The sequence below is a fragment of the Diabrotica virgifera genome, chromosome 4 (genome assembly GCF_917563875.1).
Source record: "Diabrotica virgifera virgifera chromosome 4, PGI_DIABVI_V3a".
Taxonomy (NCBI): Eukaryota; Metazoa; Arthropoda; class Insecta; order Coleoptera; family Chrysomelidae; genus Diabrotica; species Diabrotica virgifera.
The window spans coordinates 180,302,606-180,326,836 of NC_065446.1; the positions used below are offsets into that span (position 1 = coordinate 180,302,606).

The 24,231-nt window shown below is 33.1% G+C and overlaps 1 protein-coding gene across 1 annotated transcript in view; it reads left to right on the forward strand.

Moving 5' to 3' along the window:
• The first annotated feature begins 20,927 nt into the window (after positions 1 to 20,927).
• The window catches only part of LOC114339773 (uncharacterized), a 41,790-nt gene continuing 38,486 nt past the window's right edge, over positions 20,928 to 24,231 (forward strand). Inside the window, exon 1 of the mRNA XM_028290456.2 lies at positions 20,928 to 21,082. The gene's annotated coding sequence lies outside the window, so the exon portion shown is untranslated. The remainder of the gene's footprint in view (positions 21,083 to 24,231) is intronic.

A 24,231-nucleotide genomic window follows, 5' to 3' on the forward strand; every position in this document is an offset into this window, starting at 1 on the left:
TGGGGGCCCCCCGCCCAATAAAAACACACATTGTATATTAAAAGTTTTTAATAAACATTAAATATAAATCATCATATATGTATAAAAACTCAAGCTAATTTAAAACAGTAAACTAATATTAATCCTATCGTTTTTCATACTGACATAGTTGATCACTTTACTCTAGCCGTTTTTATAAGTAATGAAAATCAAAAATTTTCTACATCTATAAATATTTACATTGCATATATTTACATTGCATATATTTATAATTACATACAAACCTCTAGGGAGATAAAACGCTTGTGTTTATATCTAATCAAACGACGAGATTTTCTTAAAAAAAATTAATAAAGCAGCTTTCGCCAACACTTAAATGAATAGGCGCAAATTTGGGCTCCAATGCATTTGAAAGGCATTAATTTTTTTTAGAATCCTGAGAAAAGTAATAAGTATTTTAAAAAAATTTAAACGCAGAATGAAAGATTACGTTATTACCGAGGGCCTAAAGCCCTGAAAACTTCTATTATGTTTATTTTAATAAGTTACAGGGGTGAAAAAAGAGAAAATTTAGTGTGATTTTTAATTTCAAATATCTCATTCAAAACAAAATTTTTATTTAATCTAAGGGACTTTCGGTCCTCGGTAATAATATTATAGTCTTTCATTCTACGTTTAAATTTTTCAAAAACTTTTATTAGTTTTTTCAGGATTCGAAATAAATTGACACCATGTCTGTGGTGATATTTTCCAAATCGAACATTCGCTATCTTCGAATGTGGTAACAAACAAGGTTACTAAAAAATATTTGACACTGATACGGCTTTAGGAATATTTTGAGTTGTTTATTAAACAATATTGATAGTGTATTTGATACATAATGGATTTAAGACGTGAAATTAATAGTTATTTATTTTTTATTATTTATGGAAGATCTAATCAGAGAATACACCAGGATATATTCCGTGATCCAAGTATTTTGTTGTCAAAGATGTTCAAAATTTATCTAAGGGTTTCATAGTAACAATATATTATTAAAAAATCACTTTTACTCTTATCTCGATTATAAGTTTTTATTGTATAGTATATAAATTACTATAACCACTGAATACACAGTTAGTGAAATAATTATAAAATTAATTAACTGAATTTAAGCGGTAATACAAGGGATACAAGTAACGGTTATCCAAGAACATTCAAAAGCCATCTCTAAGTTAATCATGACAATTTCATTGTCAACCAATGTTTACGTCTCCCTACCAGCGAGAATTTTACTACACGTAATTTGCGGTGTAAAGAAAGAAAAAGTAGGGATATTCCTAAAATATTTGGGCCTACGCTCTTATATTGATTGCAAAAACTATAGAAATAAGCTTAATAGTTTGATAAAAAAAAACAAAAAACACTTATATCAAAAGAAAATCCATGAAGCTGGTGCAAACGTAAAAAAATGTGGAATGCTATAAATAATATCTCTGGTCGGAAGCAAACGTCTAAAACATTGAACATTATATCAATGATCAGAGTAAAGTTTAAATAAATATTGGTATTATAACTTTACTATCAAGGTATTCAAATCCAAAGTGGTTACCGTATATCGTCGGTCGTGAGTTTATTGTCTTGGGATTATTTTTATAACAGTCAATTTTCAAATTTTTACAACTTTCTAGTTTACAACTAATCCATGAAACGTGCTGATATAATAATAAGTTTTTGAGTTAGATAATTCTTTACAGGCGGTAATTCTTTACATGTGTTGAACCCAGGGCTTCTGTTTTATGAGGTAGCTAGTAAAACAAATACAGAACCTTACAAAAGTTTTCAATGTGTCTATTAATAAATTGTGTTTGCAAATTTTTTGATAAATAAGTATTCTTCGTTTTACACATTCTACATTTCCTATTGTGTACTTGTGTAGTACAAAATGTCCCCATCAAATTAGGAAAAAAAAAGCAAAGAGCGCGTTAGAGCGGGTCCCCGCGGGGCCCGTGCCCTGGTTCTGCGGAACCCGCGGAACCATGCTCAGTACACCACTGTAAGGGAATGTTACACAATGAAGAACATGGCCACGGTCGCTCAAGTCTCAGAGATCTAGAGGTATGGATTTTTAATAGATGTTATTAGTACTTATACTCTTATTAGCTTAGAAATAAAAAAATAGAAAAATCAAAATAAGAATGTCAAAAAAAATAAAATAAAATATTGGGCGCCACTGGTTACCTAAAGGGTACCAAAAATTATACAAAAAATAGGAATAAAGGAAAGATAGATAAATCAAAATAAAACAAAAAACATAGTCAAATAAAAAATATATAAAATACTTTAAATTTACAGCAAATATGGTGTGACTTACCTTGTCCACTCTATACTATACTCAGCAAATTCTTTATTGTTCTTACGATTCAAGAGAGAAGGAAAAGAGAAAAAATAAGATGGTAATTAGCAAATAAAACATTATTTATTAAGACAAAAAATGAATTTACGAATCTGTGAGCTCACGGTGTTACAAATTGAGATCGAGATTACCAAACAAATAAATGAAAGAAAAGTTCTAGATAAAAAAAAATACCTTGTAATCATTGTCCTTGAATCTTCCTGTGGGTTGTTAAGTCCAAGGCGCGATTTCACTTCACTAGTCACTTTATAAATAATTGATACAGCAACAGTACATACTTGATGAAACCAGAGTTCATAGAAAAATTTTTATAGAAAAATTCAGCATTGTATGCATTCTGCATTCTCAAAAACAAATTAGTTCTACTCGAACAAAAATATTAAAAGTGATTTGTTTTCTAGTTCACTAAAGGGAATAAAAAAAAATTACTAAAATTAAAGCACACTTCATGCTTTAATTAGGGTGTTGAAAATAGTAACACAAAAAGAAAACTTATTCTGCATAATTCCTGGATCTGACTGAATGTAAAAAAAGATGATACCAAAAGTGGTATACAATATCGACAATCGCCTAATAGCAGCTAAAATTGCCGGAGTTCCGTGGTATTACACCGCAATGCATCGCCGGGCTGATTTACCTATCAGCCGGCCGAAGAACTTGTAACTACATTTTACTTTCACTAAGCTGGAACTGACTGCAACTCCAAACTAAACTCAATGACAGCCTTAATGGAACTGACTTGAAGACGGCCCAGATCGAACTCCTTAACTCGATGACCTCTACACCAGAACTGACTAACTCGATCCCCTCAAACTCCAATCTCTCTAAAAATCAACCCCCTTTCAAAACCAGAAGTCTACATTCCCATCAAGAACTCAATAACCAATTACAGATTCAAAACACTCAATAAATTTAATCTTTGCCAATAAGAAGTTGCTTGACATACTTTTAGCCACACCCTCTGAACTCATAAATCTTCTTCCCGACGAATCCAAATTACAAAACGACATTAGCCAAATCTTCGCGTTTCCCACAGAACTGCCAAATTAACAAATTCAACACGTGTGCTCTCTGAGCTGTTATCGCCAAACACTTATGAGATAGCATAAACATTTCCCACAGTCTGAAAGTCGGCAGCGGTAGTAATCCGAGTCTAATGGGTACTATCTATCAACAAAACTTCAGACTTCAGTCTGGAAAAACCATTAAAATTCTTTGATACCTCGCCGAAGATAAACAAAAAAAAATCGGATGATCCAATACTATGAAGAACGAAAAATACACAACAATTTTAACATTGTGAGAAAACGAACTACGCAATATCATACGTACACACTACAGAGCGATAAATTTGCAAGGAACCGACGATTCTCTGAACAACAAATATGAATTCAACGAATCTATTAGACAAAATGCTTATACCGGGATCGTAATATATTTACTTTTTGTCTTAACACAAAAAAATTAAGGGGGTCGTCATTTACCTTCGCACCGTTATAGTGCACCATCCTGCTCTAATGTCTTCTGTTTCAGATCCAATTTTCTGCTCAGTAAATCGAAGTTGGCCTATATAGTGCTTCATATATTGTCATCTTCGCTTTCCTTGATATTTTTTTGTTGCAGATGAATCCCCAATTTTGAACCTGGAATAGTTTTCCTGTACCTACTCTTTAGTCCGTTTTTGAGAGTCCTCAATGTCTCCTCTGTTATTTATTACTGTTCCCAGGTTTTTTTTTCTTAATTTTTTGTTGATCTATCTCCACTTGGATTAGAACATCCGTGTCTTTTTCCTTTGTTATTTTCATTACCTGTGTCTACCCTTTGTTTACATTTAGGTGGTATTTTTTGCTTCTGTGTTCCATTTTTATAAATTGTCCTTCAGTTTTCCTGCTGTTTTGGCGACTAATATCATATGCAAATACACGGATCTCTGCATTTATTATTTGTATTCTATTCTATTCTATACAGTAGTTTTTTAAGGTTTTCTTACATTATTTTACTATCTCATGTATTACATTTTTATAAAAAGTATTGGCCTTAAACTACCTCCTTGTCTAACTCCTTGCGTTGTTTCAAATGGTTGCGATTGCATATTTTATGTTCATATTGTATTTATTGTTTTCATATATACTTTTTGTTGCATCTACCAGCTCGTCGTTTACTTTTTTCTTTTTCAAGCTCTCCCACATAGTTTTGCTTTCCAATAAATCAAATTAATGCTTTTTCCATGCCTATCAAAGTTACGTATACTTCTTTATTTTTCTGTAAGGCTTTCTCTAGAGTATTTTGCATAGTGAATATATGATCTTGTGTGTTATTTCTGAAACCGCCTTGTACGTCTTCTACTTTATGTTCTATTGCTATCCTGATTTTGCTTTCTATTACTATTTCGTTTAGTTTGCTGCTACACATAATAGGGATATGTTTCTATAGTTCTGGCAGTCTCTGGTATTTCTCTTTTTGTGTACTTGAACAATTATTACATTTGACCATTGTCTAGGCAATACTTTTTTTCTTCCATAATAGATTAAGGATGTATAATAGTCTTTTTTGACTTTTCTTCTATACAGGGTATCCCCGAAAATAGTGCGTTTCTTTAAGATGTGGATATAATACACAATTTAGAACAAAAAAGTCCTATAACATTTTTTTCCAAAGTTAACCGTTTCCAAAAAAAAAAAAAAAATTACATTGTTCTCCATATGAGTGAACTTTTATTTTCATAAATTTATATGACCTGGCAACATGGCGTAGAAGAACCTGTGACTGTGGAAATGTAATAAAATGGAACCCTTTGTTTATTTACTATTTGAGGTGTGATTTTTAGGGTTGTTTGTTGACATCCCTAGATGTAGGTACCTACCTGCAAAATAATTATTTCTTGCTTTAATAATGTGACATTTTTGCTATGAATATCCGAATTAATTAAGGTTTTAGACTAAGGCTCGAAATTTTACATAAATTATAACTTTTACTTGTAACTATGGTTCAATTCCTAAAATGTAATTAATGATCTTAGGAAAAATGATTTGTATCTAATGTTTTTCTGTGTATGTGTGTTTTGTGTTTTATTGGCACTGGTTTTCACAACCAACTGGACAGTCAATTTCATATTGATTTTCTAGATCATAACTTATCACTAATTCAGGGGAGTAATGTGTCATGTGTGTGTTAAGTAAGTCTCTTGTTACTTTGCAAAGTCGATGTCATTGTCTTTGCTTTTGAGTCTCTAATTATTTCCGAATGTCTGCGGTCCCTCCGGTGAGTACCAATTTCACAAGGACAGAAACTATTCTCATTTATTAATTTATAATAAACGAAAATTGTTTTTCTGAAATCAATTGAAATATGGAATAATTTTAAACGAATTGATAAAATGTCGAATCATTTACAATAAGAAACACGTTATCTTTTAACTAAACTAGTATTATATATTTATAAAGCTTTATAGGTGTTGAATGCAATGGTTTTAACTGAATTACATAGTTTACAGTGGAAATTAAATAATGCAACAGACAACGTTTAATAATTATTCTAATTTAGTTTTTTACATTATGCTTCGGCTATCAGTAATCTGTTTACTTGTGGTCTAAAAATTAAATTAAATGTTTGTACTTAATTGACAATAATTTTTATAATACATGTTAAAAGCTACAGGTAAAGAATGCGAAATATTAAACACAATAAAATAAGAAAGTTACAATATCTGGGACACGTAATGAGGGGACCGCGATATGAAATGCTAAGACTGATAATGCAGGGAAAGATAAGAGGCGGAAGGAGTATAGGAAGAAGGAGAGTGTCATGGCTAAAGAATTTAAGGGACTGGTTTAGATGCAGTTCTATAGAACTCTTTAGAGCAGAGGTGGATAGAGTAAAGATATTGATGATGATATCCAACCTCCGATTAGGAGACGGCACTTGAAGAAGAAGAAGAAGATGTTAAAAGCTACCATGCATGGATACGACGAATCCAGTTGTTAGTAATCCCATAGTCAACTAAATTATGTCGGATAGTTTCTCCAGCACCAAAAATGCGTTTCTGTAATTCAGCTTCTGTTTGGATTTTATATCGGTTATTTGATAAACGATTTCAAATGTCCCCAAAAATAAAAATCTAATACATTGAATTCGGGACTCACGGTGGCCACAGAATGAGTCCATTCCTATCAATCCCACGACGAGGATAAGTGATATCCAGAAGATATTTCACAGCTTTGGAAAAATGTGTTGGGGCTCCGTCGTGAAGAAACCACATTTGACGTCGTGTTTGCACGTCTTCAAGAAGTACCTGCAAAACATTTTGCAAAAAATTTATAGGCCTCTCCATTTAGTGTTCTGGGTAATTCATAAAATATTGTACCCTTTACCCCTTCTGTATCCTTTACAAATTTCTCGTTGTTAAGAAATACCTGTTCTTTTGGAATAAAACTAAATTACCCCAAATATCCAATGTCAATAACCTTGGTCTGTTTGCTATAAGGGGACGAGGACAGGGTGAAAAAATGTAAACACTAGCTATTTGGTTTATATTTACATTTTTACTTTACTACCGACCACATAAAAGTGACCTACAAACCTACTATTTTTAAATGTGTCAAAAAGCGTGCTTTAGCTTTTGTGTTGCACGGTGTTGCCAGACTTCAATTTGCATATCAAAATGTATTTTCGTTTTTTGGTCAAACAGCTGAATTTAGAAAAAAATGTTAAGAGACTTTTTTGTTCTACATTGTGCCTTCTATCTATACCTTTAAGGAACGCAGTATTTTCGGGGACACCCTGTATATTTCAACATCTCTGGAGTAACTTCACCGCTCCCAGGAGCTTTTCCAGTCTTTATCTTTCCTATTGATTCCTCTAGTTCGTCTTTCTGTATAGCTTCTGTTTCGTCCGTGTTTTCCTCTGATCCGCCAGTTACGTTGTTTTTATTTTCCTTTGCTTTTATTTGCTCTCCGTTTAAAACTTGTTCGAAATGTTTTTTCTATCTTTCGATTATATATATCTTTGTCATCGGTTAATAAATATTGTTCCGTTTTTGGTCATCATTTGTTTGAGTTTTACTTTTTTATTGCTTCGTAGGTTTTCAGTGTTCTGTAAAACTTATATTTTCTTTACAGTTTTCTTCCATTTTTTTCCTAATTTGTCTTAGCTTTTCTTTTTCTTATTTTTGCCTGTTCCTTTAACTTTTATTATCTGTATTTTGTATCTTTCATGTTTTCTTTACTTACCTCCTTATTCGACCAAGAAGTCCGTTTCACTTTCCTATTTTTTCTTCTGTTCTCACATACTAGTTTTGTTGCATTTTCATAGAATTTCTAAATTTTTCCCATTTTATGTTCTCTAATCCTAGATTATACTCTCTAGCCTGACTCTTTTTAAAAGGCCGAATAACTTCGAAACTGAACTTACCATGTAGTTTTTTGACATTAGTTTTTCTTCGCTTAATGCAAAGAAGCGCACATGTGCCAAGCTGCCATACTGATATAACATGTGCTTTGCTGTTTCTTCTCTCCAGACAGAATCTCCATAGGTCTTATCTACCAATCCCATTAGCTTTAACTGCCTATTCAGCTGACAGTGTCCTGTTACCAGTAACCAGACCTATTATTATGGGCTTGACTATTTTCCTGTCTTTCCTTATTAGGTTCTCCTTAAATTTTGGCGAATGTTCTATAATGAACTGTTTTTTCTATCCTTATCCTGGTGTATTATTCCTCCAACATTACAGAGATTTTCCAGCTATCCACTTTCTTGAACCCGTTAGGTATTTCAAGAGCCTTTACTAGCTTTTGCTACATTAATTTATTTAATCCTAAATTAATTATCAAGGTCTTTTTTTAATTTTATTCATGCTGAAAATACTAATTTGTTTGCAAAAAAACCTGAACTTTCGTCAGATATTCAAAAGCTTAAAACTAGGTTTTCTCATTTCGCTGGGAACGCTTTTCCATTCTATGCAATTTAACTTCAAGTTGTTTCAAAACTAGTAAAAATTTAAATAGTTTACAACGGAAGATCATGAGTCATTTGCGTTTGATATCGGTCTCTAAGCATCTAAAGATACTGTTTTATTTATCAAAGTTGGAACCCAACATCAGTCAGCTTGGGGTTTGATCTGTAGTTTTATTCACGGCCGAGCGGTAAGCCATTAGGAATAAATGAATGTGTGGGTCCCAGTCTCTCTGATGCTCAAATACAAGTTTGCACAGGTGTTTACCCATCCTTCGCTGCATGCTCTCGACCATTCCGTATTATTGAGGATACAGGGGTGTCTTTCTGGTCTTATTGAAACCAATCAAATTTTGGCCTCAAAAGATACAAAAGTCAGAGTTTTGTCCTTGGTCGGAGTAAATCTACAAGTGAACATGTAACAAAAAAGAGGACTTATTCTGCCGACCAAGTCAGCAGAAGAATTATCTAACAAGTACCTCTGCGGCGATAGCAGCTTCTTTATTTGTTAACGCATAAGACTTGGTCCATTTCGTAAAATAATTCATGGCTACCAAGATACATTGATGTCCATCGTCTGTTTCTAGAAATGGACCTGTTATGTAGACTGTTACTCTTTCCAAAGGACTACCAACATTGTACAGTTTCATGGCTACAATCTTTCTACCAACTGGCCCATTACTGGTTACTCAGTTCAAAAAAATAACACTATAATAAAAAGTGTTGTAGAAGGAAAACGATATATTTAAATTCTGATGGATGTGGAGTTAAATATACTTCTCATTTCTTCTTAAAATACATTAGTCATAAACTTTTTTGCAGAATATCTCACTTAGTTTGAATGTAATCGATATTTAGTATCGCTCATTTTAAAGGTCTATTCAAGCACTACAAAAGTTATTAGTATCATTATACACCTAAAATCGACAGTTTCTCTGTTATTTCAAGTTGAACACACCGATTTGAGCATGCAGCAAAAAAACAAACTATTCTTACCTACCATATCCCTCTTTGTAGATATTAACTAGAAGATTTATGAAGGAACGAATCTCTTTATTTTTTTATAACCTACAGAAATATTTTATATGGGCCATTCCACGAACATACGCCTGTTTTGGATTACTTCGACAACGAATATTTTACTGCGCAACATAAGAAGTACGAAAGTAAATGGCGCTAATAATTATTCCAATAAACAATAATGTAATTTTCAATTTACTTTCGTTCTTCTTATTTTGCACAGTAAAATATTCGTTGTCGAAGTAATCCAAAACAGGCGTATGTTCGTGGAATAGGGTATATATATTTTTTGTTAGATGCATAGTTTTTACGGTATTCGCAAAAATCCGACCGAAAAGGTGTCATTTTTCAATGAAAATGGTCAATTTTCAATCACGAATAACTCAAAAAGCATTGAGTTTTCAAAAAATAGTTGTAGAACAGTTTTTGCTTAAAATTAGGTTCTCTAGCTTCTTTTGTGGCTATTTTAACCAAAACATTTTTCACCCCGAGAAGGGGTGGGAACCACCCCCAAGATAAAAGCGCACATCGGCATAGGGTAGACTTTGTTTCTTGAGCTATTCCCTACTTACTGTGAAAATATCAAGTAAATCGATGTAGTAGGATGGAATTCGGAGCCTAATACCCTCATTGACTGCCATAATAACCGAAAACCGATGTTTTATCAACAACCGCCATCCCTGCTTACATGACATCTATGGACGGATGAGGCAAGTGTTTGAATTTAAATATTGCGCTTCTCGTAACGAATTAAATTTTGATTTATTTATATTGAGCGAACTTTCAATATATTAATTTAGCTCATTATACTAGAGATAGGGTACATCGACCAATACGATCGTCGGATATCTAGTCATAAACTAGTTAAAATTATTCCTCAATATTATAATGCCGACACTGGACACTGAGTTTATAACTATGCTAATTGTCTCTAATCTAGCAGATAACAATGCACAAATAGATTTACACGCTCTGCCTAAATTTCAGTTCCAACTTTGATAATTAATAATACAATATCTTTAGATGCCTAGAGACCGATATCAAACGCAAATGACTCGTGAACTTCCGTTGTAAACTATTTAAATTTTTACTAGTTTTGAAACAACTTGAAGTTAAATTGCATAAAATGAAAACGAATTCCCAGCGAAATGGGAAAACCTAGTTTTAAACTTTTGAATATCTGATGGACGTTCAAGTTTTTTAGTAAACAAATTAGTGTTTGAAGCATGAATAAAATTACCAAAATTCATTGATGCTGATAAGTATTAAATAAATTATTTTAATATGTAGAAACCCAGAAACATAAGTTGAATTCAAGTGTATGCAGCTACAGCGAAAACTGAACTTGAAAAGTTCTACGCAGATGTAAAAACTGTTATTGACCAACTCAAGACTAGAGATCTCACAATTCTGACGGATGACCTTAATGCTAGATAGGTAAAGGCAGACAAGGCTGAGAGATAGAAATAAAGGGGGAGACTACTTCGCAGATTTTGCAAATAATATTATCTATTTATACGGCTACAAGATTCCCAAGCAGGTGATCCATTTATAAAAAGGGTATTGGATTTGATGCATCGAGGTGAGAGATCTTCTTGGCAAGACATTAGCTCATGCAGTTCAGAAATCAAGACCTACTGGAGCCAATGGAATTGCCTGGTACTAAAAGGTAATCTTATGTACAGACCTTTGAGAACGATGATGGTACAGAATCTAAGATTTAATCGATTGTTCCTCGTAAAGTGTCAGAAGTGTCAGTATTGCGTCAGTTGCATGATGGTGACACTTTGGGTATTATAAATAGGTACTGTGCAAAAGGTTCGAGGACGGTCCTATTAGGTGTACTGTAAAGGTGATGTAAGAAGTTGGTGCCGGAAATTTGAACTAAGCAAAAAATGTTAAGTGTTAGTGTTATTTCTATGTTAAAAAAGTTGGACTGGATTAAAATGAATGGTTTTTGAAAAAAATAAGATCAAAGTATAGAGCGCATTTTTAAATTTTCTTAAAAATCTTCCTTTTCCTCCATGTAACTAGAAAAAGATAAGAGATACGAAAAAAAGATACCACACAAAAATGTAGGGCTTCTTCAGATAAAAATTTTCTTCTTATTTTTTATTACTTTATCTCTTATCATTTTCAAGTTACATGGAGAAAAATGAGGATTTTTAAGAAAATTTAAAAATGCGCTCCATAATTTGATCTTTTTTTTCCAAAAACCATTCACTTTAAACCCGTCCAACTTTTTGAACATAGAAATAACACTATAATAAAAGGTATTGTGGAAGGAAAACGATGCATTTACATTTTGGTGGATGGGGGTTAAAATCACTTCTTGTTTTTTCTTAAAATACATTAGTTATCAATTTTGTTTGCAGCATATCTCGCTTAGTTTTAACGTAATGGACCTTTAATATAGCTCATTTTAAAGGTCTTTTCAAGCACTACAAAAGGTATTAGAAGCATTATACACCTAAAATCGACCAAAAAACAAACTCTTTTCACCTACCATATCTCTTTTTGTATTATAACTATAAGATTTATGAAGACAAGCGTCTCTTTGTTTTTTTATAACCTACAAAAATGTTATATAAAGTTTTCTAAGTTAGATGTTAGTTTTTAAGGTACATATTCGCAAAAAACTGTTCGAAAAGGTATTATGTTTCAATGAAAATGGCCAATTTTCAACCACGAATATCTCAAAAAAGTATTGAGTTTAACAAAAATTATAGAACAGTTTTTGCTTAGAATTAGGTTCTCTAGCGAATTCCGTGGCAATTTTAACCAAAAAATTTTCCACCCCTAAGAAAGGGTGGGAACCACACTCAAGATAAAAGCACACAACGGCATAGGGTAGATTTTGAATTAGGAGATAAGTAGAGGCTAGGCCCAAAATTTCATTAAAATCCATGCAGTAGGATAGAATTCGGAGGTAATATCCTATCCTTGCACCCATTGACTGGCGTATATACGGTTTTTTTATTTACGTTTTAATTTGGCGGTTCATCATCATAAATCAGCCATTCACGTCCGCTGCTGGACATAGGCCTCCCTCAGTTCTTTCCAGTGTTCTCTACACTGGGCCGCTTGTATGTAGCTAGTTTCCCACTACTCTTTTTATATCGTCGGTCCATCTAGTCGGTGGTCGTCCTCGGCTTCTTTTATAGTCTCTTGGCCTCCAGTCCATAATACGTCTTGTCCACCATCCATCTTGTGTTCTAGCTAAGTATCCTGCCCAGTTCCACTTAGGGCCAAACCAGACTTGCCACTCTGCAGAGCTACTCTGTGGATCCACAAAGCAGCTTCCGATGGTTGACTGTGGGTTCTTATGTGAAGTTGACGTCGCACACCAGACGAGCGACTGTGGCCAGCCACAGTCGCCGAGCCTCACTGCTAGTGGCGTCCACTAGTGGCAAAACCCATTCAGACGGACCACTTTTGTAGCTGTCAAAAATATTGACGAGAGTTTACACGGTGAGCAAGGAAAATGAATTTTGATTCGGAAAGATTTTTAATTGAATTCCAAAACAGAGCAGCTATGTGGGATACAAGAACCCGAGGGTATATTTATAGGGCATTGAAAGGAAAAGTGTGGGACGAGATCTTTAAATTATTTGTTAATGATTTTAAAGAAGGTAGCCCTATCGAAAAGAATAAATCCGGGAAGCAATATGTTCACTATTTATATTTACATTTTATTATATATTCTGAACAGAAAGAAGACTTTCCTCGTCTGAATCCATCATTGAACAGAACAAAACAAATACTCACAATATTGTTTGTTTATTTATGTTAAATAGTGGGGTCCCACCCTCTGCCAAAAAAGGTTTTATTGTTTGTTGTAGAAAACAAAACGAAAGATATCAGTTAAAAGAAGGTTGCAAGTTACCATGTTTACATATATTTAATGTCATCATCTCCTTAAAAACAGGACCTCGTTTACTCAGTTGTAATGGGAATCTTACTATTTGTGTGTGTTTATTGTGCTGAAAATTGTATCAAACTATTTTACGCCTGTAGGATACGAGATGTATTGGTTAATTTTTTATGTGCTTCTTTCTGTGATATAGCTGCTTTTGTCTGGTTCTTCTTAATGCGATTTATGGAGTTTATTGGTATTTTTTCAAACGCGTTGAAATTTTATAAAATATTTAAAACTATGGACATTACAAACACTGACTTTGACGAACACACTTTTTTAAAAGTTAACTAGCCGGCAAATTTTTAATCAGTTGAACAAGCTTACTTTTTTTCTCACTCATTACATTAAATGCCGCACCCTTCCAAACGATTCACTTCGCAGCATAGTAGCCGGCGCTAGAAAATCGCCTGTTTCAGCCACTCTGTGTATGCACAGAGTAGCGCTGCAGAGTGGCCCCTCTGGTTTGGCCCTTAAGCGTCGTAGCTCTTTCGATGACGTCGTAAACTCCTGATCGTTACCTGATTGGTTGGTTTGATATGTGATTTCGAAATAACCAAGCTTCTAGGCGGTTTTTCGCAAATAACTCAAACACTTTGAATCAATGAAACTTAAGGCGGCTGCACAATTGACCGGGAACGGGAACGAGAACGGAAACGGGAACGAGAACGGAAACTGAAAGCATCAGCAGATCCACAATTAAATGGTAAACAGCTGTTTTGTGTCACTGTCACTTGTGCTATTAATTATTTTTCTTCTCAAAATAAATTTTGTGGAACGATCTTTTTCTAATTTTATTAAAAGAACATGTCTGTGAACTCTAAAAATATGGATTTATTTGATGACGAGCTTTTATAATATTTTCGTTTTTTATAATCTTGGAACTAATTTACACAATATGTGTGCAATCGCAAAGGTTTGTCAGCATAAAGATAAAAAGCATATCATTAAAATATTTATATTATTATTGTATCTAGTTACCATATAAGTACACGTACTATGATCTACATCAATCATACGGATGAGGACATTTTTCAAATAAAGAAATCAATCGTCGTTCGTCATTTATTTTAATGCAAAATGTATAAAAATTGTCAATAAAACTTGATCACACACTTCTAATAACAAATTTTTATTGGGCATTTGACAGTATGTTTAATACTGCCTTCTGATTGGTTCCGGGAATACAACGGGAACGAGAAAGTTGAAACATGGTCAACTTTCCCGTTCCCGTTACCGGACGCATATTTACAGATGCTTGCGTGTGTTGACACCACGGTGTTGAAATCAGTTAGGGTTTGGAAAAACAGTACGTTTACAGACGCTAGCGTGTGTTGACACTAGGGTGTTGAAATCAGTTAGGGTTTGGAAAAACAGTACAGTTACAAATACTAGCAGATTTGGACACCAGAGTGTTGAATCCAGCTAGCTTTTTTAGTAATTAATATACACGCATAAATGCTAACGGCTATTGACTTTGATTTTATATACCTACTGTTGCGGAAAAATATTTAAGTGATTTAGGTATTAGTAAATAATTAAACGTTGTTGGGATATAAACAATAATATATTAACACAAAAGAACAACATAAAAAATAATGTTGCTCTGAAGCTATTTGCTTGTGGAATTTTTATAGTTAACTATTTAGATGGGAAATAAGCCACAATTAAATTGGAAAAAATAATCTTGATTGGGTGTCGTCAAAATAAAAAATACTACTACAGCGTGTTTGGTAAAGAATGGGCCATACCTTAACCTCAGGTTCCTGAGGTTAAAATAGGCCGATTTAAGCTAACTTACTTTAGTACAAAGTTTATAATAACCGAGATACAGGGTGTCAAATTTAAACTTTTTTTTATTTATTATTGAATATTTCCTGACAGCCATGAGATATCAACACAAAATTTGGTATTTGGGGGTTTTTCGGGACGAGAAAACTAAATTCCCTACCAAAAGTTATGTGTTGCCCAGAGGGCGCCAAATACGTCTTTCAGCACTCATTTAATACGTTCAATTTTTTTTATCCGTCACTCCGTATAATTTCGACATTAAAATTTGTATTCCCCTATTAGTTTTACTTAAAAAAGGTATACCTCTTTCATCTCCCTAAACTCAACCGTTTACGAGATAAACGCATTTTAAATCTGCGGTGCAACATAATTTTTAGCATAATATCATTGTAGTTACACCAGAAAAATAACTTAAAACCATAAAATTATCCAAAAATGTATCGCAAATTTCTTCAAATGGAATTTGCGATGCAATGCCATAAATTTGAGAACTGGCACAATTATTATGGTTTTAAGTTATTTTTCGGGTGTAACTACAATGATATTATGCTAAAAATGATAATGTATCGCAGATTTAAAATGCGTTTATCTCGAAAACGGTTGAGTTTAGAGAGATGAAAGAAGTATAGCTTTTTTAAGTAAAACTAATAGGAAAATAAAAATTTTAATGTCAAAATTATACAGAGTGAGGGATAAAAAAATTTAACGTAATGAATAAGCGCTGAAAGGCGTATGTGGCGCCCTCTGGGCAATACATAATTTTTGGTAGGGAATTTAGTTTTCTCGACCCAAAAAAACCCCACGTACCAAATTTCATGTTGTTATCTCATATCTGTCAGGAAATATTCAATAATAAATAAAAAAAAAGTTTAACTTTGACACCCTGTATCTCGGTTATTATAAACTTTCTACTAAGGTAAGTTAGCTTAAATCGGCCCCTTTTAACCTCAGGAACCTGAGGTTAAGCTATGGCCCATTCTTTACCAAACACCCTGTATATTAAACAAAAATGTTGTTGCTTAGTAAAAAATTCTACTAATAATTTTTTTAATCTGACTCATTTATATTGGCAATTCATACATATATTATACATTTTAAAGTATTTTTTATTAAACAACAACATTTTTGTTTAATTTAGTAGTACGTATTTTGTATTTTGACAACGACACCCGATTTGGGCGTCGAAACGTTAGTAAAATTATTTTTTTTTATTTAATTGTGGCTTATTTCCCATCTAAATAGTTAATTATAAAAATGCCACAAGCACATAGCTTCAGAACAACATTATTTTTTATGTTGTTTTTTGTGTTAATATATTATTGTTTATATCCCAACAACGTTTAATTATTTATTAACACCTAAATCACTTAAATATTTTTCTACAACAGTAGGTATATAAAATCAATGTCAATAGCCGTTAGCATCTATGCATGTATAACCACTAAAAAAGCTAGCTGGTTTCAACTAGGGCTTCCAATCCCGCAATACCGAGATCTCGGTATTGCGGGATCCCGCTTCATTTTCCAATCCCGCGTGATGCGGGATTACAGGTGCGGGATCCGCGGGATTTGCGGGACTGAAAAAAGCGTACATTACTGCTGTAGCTACTCTCAAAATTTTCAAAAAACTGTCTTTGCGCCGTATTTTACAACGACGTAGAAATGTGACTGCACTACTGATTTATCTCCAAAAGCCTCGTAGTTACCAAGCGTCGTGTGACGATGAAACTGTTCATCTCCCGCCAAAAAGTTTATTTCGAAAAGAAAATAATGATTTTGTAAAGGGAATGAACTTCAGCTCTTTAAATTCATCTGAGAGCAATGATGACGAAGAGGCTGATCAAGTAAGAAACACGTGAGAAACAATGTATAGGTTCCATCATCGGGTTCCGATCTTGATCTTACATTGCAACAGGAGTTAGAGTTAACTATATCGTCAGCATGTAATGTATTTACTTTGCCTGTCACCATCTCGAGCTAATCCACTTGAGTTCTTTATTAAAATAGAAATGACTCTATGAATCTGAGGAGACAATGGGAAAATATCTTACATTTACATATAAAGCCTAAAAAGGAATACCGTCGACGTATGGAAGCCGAAAGGGCATTTTCTGCTGCTGGCTATATTGTGTCTAAAATAAGCAGGAGTTTGGCAGATGACAGTTTAGATTTAGATATTGGCTTGTATGAACAAAAATGAGAACGTAGTTTATACTCCAAATTTTGGAGTACATACTCCACGCGGTAGTATCTACTCTTATGTACGGTGAGTAGAAACTCATCACATCAACATATTTTTATTCATATGAAATGTAGTATAAACTTATACTTAATGTTCATACTCATGAGAACGTACTTGGAGTTTATACTCCGTTTTTATTTATACCATCTAATATGTTTTGTTTCCTTTGCAAACATTTTCAATTGAAAGCTTTAGCTAAATAATAGTAACTTATAGCTAAGTAATATAGCAACTAAATTAGTACACTATATTAATTTTCAGTTGAAAATGGTTTTTTTTTGGTTGATTTTTAAAACCTTGTTGGTGTATTTTTTGAAGATAGATTTTTTGTTTTTCCAGTATTTGTTACTGTTTTTTGCGAAGAAAAAACAGTTTTGATCTCATACTAATAGTAATACTTAAATAAATGTGGAGTTAGTTGATTAATTTATTGTTTTATTTACCTTATATAAATATGACTATTTTCAATATGCCGGATCCCGCAAATACCGAGATCCCGCGGGATTGAAAATCCGTAGTCCCGCAAATACCGAGATTAAACTCAGGCTGCGGGATTGGAAGCCCTAGTTTCAACACTCTGGTGTACAAATCTGTTAGTATTTGTAAATGTACTGTTTTTACAAGCCCTAACTGATTTCAACACCCTAGTGTCAACACACGCTAGCGTCTGTAAACGTACTGTTTTTCCAAACCCTAACTGGTTTCAACACCGTGGTGTCATCACGCGCTAGCATCTGTAAATGTACCGTTTCTCCAAACCCTAACTGATTTCAACACCCTGGTGTCTACACACGCAAGCATCTGTAAATATGCTGCCCGGTAACAATAGTACACACTTCGCCAGATTAAGATTTAAGAAGGGCAAGTGTGTACTATCAACAAATATTTAGAAAACTTTAATCTAGCATTAAAATACATCTATAATGTTAAAATTAAACTATTTCTTACCTTCTTAGTACAAAAAAATGTTTCAAAATGTAACGCAGAATGCCGATGGTAATTGATTTTAAATGGCACGTCTCGCATGAAATTCGTACTTAACCTTCGGTTCAGACAGAATGACACTTTTCTAGTCAAATAAAAGCAAACCGAATCTTGGTTTCAGTTATCCTTGTGAGCAGTTGTATTCTTCTTTAACGAGTCATAGATGGCGATACTAGTATATAACCATATTAAAATTTATTTTGACTTTACACACTTACCCCGAATACACAGTTACCCCACCTGACCTTATGTTTTATAATCAATGATTTACAATTATTTATAATTACTATTTTTTTTTAATATAAATCTCCGTATATTTCATTTTTGAAATAAAACAAAGCAGTAAATTGTCGATAAATTATTATTGTTTACTAATCAAACAAATATTTGGCGATTATTATTTTCAAAGTTAAAACAACTTTACTATAATACACATTCAGTATGGCAGTAACAACAAAAAAAGAGTAAGTTTTCCAGATAAGAAATAATAGGTAAATATAAAATTTGGTGTAAATACACACATCTGAAAAGTCAGTGATATTTTTAATATTTATCTAAGGATATTTTTATAGCTTAATAAAATTAATACAACTAAATTCACATGAAACTTTAATTACAATTGAATTTGTAGAGTTACTCATCCAGTAGATTTTTGTGAGTAAAACAACGGCATACGTGATAGCGAGTAGTTGACAAAGCTTTTTACAGGAGAGGAAAAAAGTTATAGGTTTTATACTGCAGTACCTATATATTTTGCCAGTACCTATATATTTTTCTAGTTTCGATTTTGTTTATGCTATAAAGTTCTAGTTTACTTAGTGCATTGAAAATACTGTTTTTATCATCAAACGACGTAATTTAATTATGGATGAGGTAATAGGGCTGTAGACCTTTTATCTTCAATCTGGCATGCGGAAAAATAATGTAGATGAGCGAGGGAAGTCTCCCAAAGTGTTACAAGTCAATTGTCGCGGCCGTTTTTATGACGTTGGAAGTTCAGCCGAACGTCATCCAGGACATGAGCACGCTTCAACTGCAGTTTAAGGCCGATTTTTAGTGCTAGCCGCTAGACGACAACCAACAATTATAGCATCTGAATTGGTTAGTGACTTGCAGCGGCGCACCAGGTAACCGTAGGGCATGATACTGTATGCAATCATGTCAATTAAGTCAATCTCCACAGTCGAAGACCATTGAGATGTCCACCTATCTCCAGTGGCAATCGCGCTGCAAGGTTAGAGTGGTGTCAAGAATATCAAAACTACGATGCAAATTATTTCGTTACGGCTTTATTCTCCGACAAATCTAGATTTGGATTTCATCCAGATTCTCGTCGAATTAGAGTGTAGAGATGATCTGAACATGTATTAGTACACTTAAAACATGTCCAGGACGTTTATTCATACAGAAGTTGAACTGCAATGGTATGGAGTATAATAAGAGTCTGTTGCACAATGCACCTCATTTAACCAAACTCGATATTCTACAACATATGGTTTGTCCGCTGGCTGATGCGGTTGGTTAAAACTTCTACTTCATGCATGATAATGTTTGTCTTAATGACGCACGGCCAAAGACAGACTGGTTCACCAACGAAGGTATTGATGTGTTGCCTTCGCTACCAGAATTCCCGGACCTGAATCCTATCGAGCATGTATGGGAGATGTTTCAATGAATAATTACTGCACATATGGGTAACATATACACCCAGTTTTGTTTCCGAGAACGTTTGATAGACCAATGGATAAACGTAACTCAACAGGATATCGACAATCTTATTTTGTCTATGAAAGATAGATGTAGAGCCTTAATAAACCAGGGTGGACCCAAACTGTGTATTGTTCCTTTTTTTTATTAGGGCCGTATTTTGTAATGACCTGACTTTTTTTTATTAAAGTTTTCGATATTTTTGAGATTTAAACAAATTTTGTTGTATTACCAGAGAACGATAGTTCTCGCCAGTGGCGCACAACTCCCCTACATGCGACACGATATATACAAAAAATTTTCGATTTTCTGAATTGAAAACTTGACCAAGTTCCATCGTAAATGACTCGCCCATTCATATGTCAACCATCCATTTTGGTCCAAGGGTGTGGATTTTACAGTCCTTCCTATTTAGGGTCAGTTTTTCGTTCTCGTCCCCAAAACTTACAAAAATTTCAAAAATTTAAGTCCGACCTTTACGGCATCTGATAGTGCCGATCATTACCTTTCCAACGAATGTTTTATTTTGAAAATCAGTTTTACCATTCAAATGTTACCGAGCTTAGAACTATGACTCAATTTCTAGTTAAAAAGGGGAAAATGTTTATGGATATGTATGTATGTATGCTTGTATGTGTGTGGAAAAGTTACACCTATCTGAATTTTTTTTCCGGTGTTTCAAGAGGGGCCGATTCAGAACCTGTATAGTTTGTGACTTTTGCCCACACATAAGCCATCTATTATAAGGACTGGGTAGGTACAAAACGGCATATTTTTGGGGGTATATATCTTAGGTTCAAGAAGAGGAAGGAAAACCACAAATACACCAGATCAATAGTGTTGAGTTAAGTTTTCAAATGACAATTAATAATAAAAGTATTAGGTAGAAATTATTAATTATTTTTGGTTTCTATTATTATTTAAATTTTAGGTTAAACTTTCTAATAATTGTTATATTGATCATAAGTGAGACGTCATGGAGTACGGTAATAACAGGTCCAGCAAACTTTTATCCAATTATTGCTAATCAAAAAGCTTGTACCGAGAATTGGTTTCCTTCAATATTTCTTTTCACCAATTTTTATCGGCTAGTAGATATAGTAAGTAATAGTTGGATTATTAAACCATAATTTACTAGTTCTAAATGAGGGAAAATTGTTTCAAACTCTCAACTAAACTTCTCCAAGTAAAAAACGCACCACCTGAAAAATTGGTAATTTTTCATGTATAGAATCTTCTAAACCTGTTGTCTGATTTAAGTGATTTTTTAACACCTTATCGCCCTATCCTTTAGCAATAACGCTGTTATAATATTGTTGCTATACAGGTAAATTTTCATTATGTACCGGGTGACCAATTAAACTGTGTTTTTATAAGTTCGCAACACCCTGTACAATATTCTAGCACTTATAAAATACTGAAATTAAAACCCAGCTATAGCCTAAGTTCGCAACACCCTGTACAATATTCTAGCACTTATAAAATACTGAAATTAAAACCCAGCTATAGCCTCAGGTTTTATTAACATTTTTATAGTATATAAATTACTGTAGTTACCGAATACATAGTTAGTGAAAAAATAATCCTATTAATAAAATAATTAAATAATTTGTACGCGATTATATAAGTAACTGTTATCCAAAAATATTCAAAACCTGAACGAAAATAGCCATCTCTTATGATGTCGATGACGACATCGCTGTCAACTAATGTTTACATCCAGTGCATGTCTCATGCTAATAAACTGTAGCCATATTTGTCATCAGTAGATCCTCACTTTCTGCTTGGTATAATAAATATAAAAATATAAATATAAATCTAAGTCTAAGGTAGCCTATGCGAAATGAATAGTTTGTTGTGAAAATATTAGTAGATTTATTATTTAAAATTTCAATTATAGGCTATTGATTATGCACTACAGAAAGGAACTACAACGTTAACGGCGTTTTATTATTTCATATGGTCAATGAATCTCTATATATGAAAAAACCGCGGAGTGCTACCATTTAAAGGGGTGCGTTTTTGAGAAATGGGTGAATTAGTCCCTGGGCACAGGTTACATTAGGGTGAGTTCTATGCACTTTTGGTACAAACACGTCTACATAAAAATTGTTCCTGGTTAAATTTCCTCTCTAAATATAACTTTTTAAAGTCAAGGATACTTTTTTTACAAAAATATATTCAAAGGAAAAAGCACAAAGAAACCCAAAAGAAAGAAATTTTGTTTTTTTTTCCATAACTTTTGCCCACGGGTAAATAGGTATAGACATTGCTTCACAGAAAAAAATCTTACATATTTTCTCTTTAAAATGATGTTTAGTAGAGGTCATTAGGATTTATAGTTTTCGAAATATGATTTTTCAAAATTCGCCACTCACAGCAATTTTGGGCAATTTTACTTATTATTGCGTAAATATTGTTCTGGAACTTTTTTCTACCTAACTTTAGGCATATGCAATATAGACTAAGAGCCGCTATAGGTGAAATTTCTTAATCATTTTAGGCACGATGGGACCCTATCACTTAAATAGTAGAACCTAAAAGAAAACGTTTGAACACTGTGCCGTCACTTTTCAGTGGCACATGCGTCGACAGTGGCGCATCAAACTTTCCACTTATGGACGGGATAAATAAATTAAAAGTTACCCTCCCTTACTAACAGAATTAAATTTTTTTTATTTTTTTAAGTTCTATGTGATTAACACATAGGATTCAGCGTAATTTTAACCCACCACCCCCTTCCGCCTGCCCCCACCATCAAAAACTTCATTTTTCATTTTTATTTTTTTTTTGGTGGGATGCAATCAATTTTAAAATTTCAAAAAATTCACACGCATAGCTGAGGCTGTTATAAAATATGCCTATTTTTTATAGACCCATAGGTAGAGTGTACATAACCTCAAAAAATTAAAAGACATTTTTTTTTTCAAAAAAGCGTATAACTTTTTTTGAGGAACAGCTGCAGATCTAATTTTTTCTTAATCTTGTGTGTTTTATCAAACACTATATTTTTAATTTTTTTCAGATTTTTCCGTAAGGCTCCGTACCTTCAAAAATCCGAAAAACTATTTTTTGGGGGGTTTTGGGGGATTTTCCCTATTTTATAGACTTCATAATATATCAAATCAATTTTGTTTTTATAGGTTATATATAACTTAAAGTAAGTGAGTCCTTTAGAATATTTAAAAATTGGAAAAACACGTTCAAACCCCCCAAAACCCCCTTAAAAAACAGTTTTTTGGATTTTTGAAGATGACCAGCGTTACAGAAAAATCTGAAAAAATTAGAAATATAGTGTTTGATAAAATACACAAGGCTAAGAAAAAGTTAGATCTGCAGAGCTATCCCCAAAAAAAAGCTATATACTTTTTTCCAAAAAACAAAGTTTTTTTGGGGTTATGTACACTCAACCTACAGGTCTATAAAAATAGACGTGTTTTATAAAAGCCTTAACTATGGCTGTGAATTTTTTGAAATTTTAAAATTGATTGCATCCCACAAAAAAAAAATAAAATCGAAAAATAAAGTTTTTGATGGTGGGGGCAGGGAGAAGGGGGTGGTGGGTTAAAATTACGATAAATCTTATGTCTTAATCACATAGAACTTAAAAAATGAAAACAATTAAATTCTGGTAATGAGGGAGGGTATTTTTTAATTTATGTATCCCGTCCATAAGTGGAGAGTTTGATGCGCCACTGTAGACGCATGTGCCACTGAAAAGTGACGGCACAGTGCTCAAATGTTTTCTTTTAGGTTCTACTATTTAAGTTATAGGGTCCCGTCGTGCCTAAAATGATTAAGAAATTTCACCTATAGCAGCTCTTAGTCTAATAGTACATGTAAGAGGAATAGAAATCAATTACCTTTAAAATGTTATACTGTATAATGTTGTACGACTTCTTTTAAAGAGGTTATCTTTTTCAAGACTTTATACTTTTAACGAATTTTTATTTTTTACGATTATTTCTTAAATTTCCCATTATAACTTTTTTTTTCCTACATTAAGGTATACATTATATAATAAAAAAGAAAGCTTATTCTGTTTACTTTAAAATGGTGTATTGTAAAAAATTCTAGGATTATTTTTGAATAAGATATGCCTTTCCAAACTGTAATAAGTACTTGCAACGATTTTTGATTTTATAATTATTTTTTAAATTCCTTATTATAACTTTTTTATGTGAGTGTGTATTATGATTGAATTTATTTTTTATAGGTAATACTTTGCATCCACTTGACTCGGCCGGGC